We start from the raw sequence: 666 nt of genomic DNA on the forward strand, positions 1-666 counted from the left end.
CACGGACAAGGGACAGGGTCCGAAGGAGAAGGGGGGAAGAGACTTGAGAGATACCTGGGCGGGGCACTCGGGGGAGGGGAGGGTGACTCGGGTGCTTGGACTGCGGGGAGACTCCCGGTACGGCCCGCTCACCTGCGCGGGGGGGCGGCGGCTCCTCGCACTCGGGGCTCATCGGGGCGCCCCCCCCGCCCCGCCGCCGGCGGCTCCGGCCCCTCCTCAGGGAGCCGGTATGTAGGGGCGGGGGCGGCGGCGGGGTCTCGCCCTGGCGCCGGGGCTCGCGCAAGCGTCTCAGGCCTAGGGGGGCCCTCGCCCGCCGAGTTCCAGAGTTTCGGGGGTCAGCGCCGGCCGGGCGGGGCGGGGGTCCGGGGTCCGCGGGCGAGGTGTCTGAGGGAGGTTGGCGGGGTCGCGAGGCCCGCGCAGGCCCTCAGCTGGGAAGTCGCCCCGGTTTCCCCGGCCCGGCGCGCCCCGCGAAAAGCAAGGGCCGGTCACAGAAGGCGTTCTACTCCGCAGTCCGAACAGGCCGCAGTGCTGAGCAACGGCTGACGGAAGCCGAGGCCCACTTCCTCCACCGCCCCCTTCCCCACACCGGCGAGGTTCCCGGGCTTTGCAGTCGGCTTCAGGGCCTCAGACGCCCGGCTCCGTCCGCCACTATCCCACAATCCCCCG

At 74.5% G+C, this 666-nt stretch overlaps 1 protein-coding gene across 5 annotated transcripts in view; it reads right to left on the reverse strand.

The window, feature by feature from the left end:
• The window catches only part of PPP6R1 (protein phosphatase 6 regulatory subunit 1), a 24,250-nt gene extending 23,584 nt beyond the window's left edge, over nucleotides 1–666 (reverse strand). For all 5 annotated transcript variants that reach the window (XM_055079142.1, XM_007103247.3, XM_055079141.1 and 2 more), the window contains exon 1: nucleotides 133–666. The gene's annotated coding sequence lies outside the window, so the exon portion shown is untranslated. The remainder of the gene's footprint in view (nucleotides 1–132) is intronic.

The sequence above is a fragment of the Physeter macrocephalus genome, chromosome 17 (assembly GCF_002837175.3).
Source record: "Physeter macrocephalus isolate SW-GA chromosome 17, ASM283717v5, whole genome shotgun sequence".
Taxonomy (NCBI): domain Eukaryota; kingdom Metazoa; phylum Chordata; class Mammalia; order Artiodactyla; family Physeteridae; genus Physeter; species Physeter macrocephalus.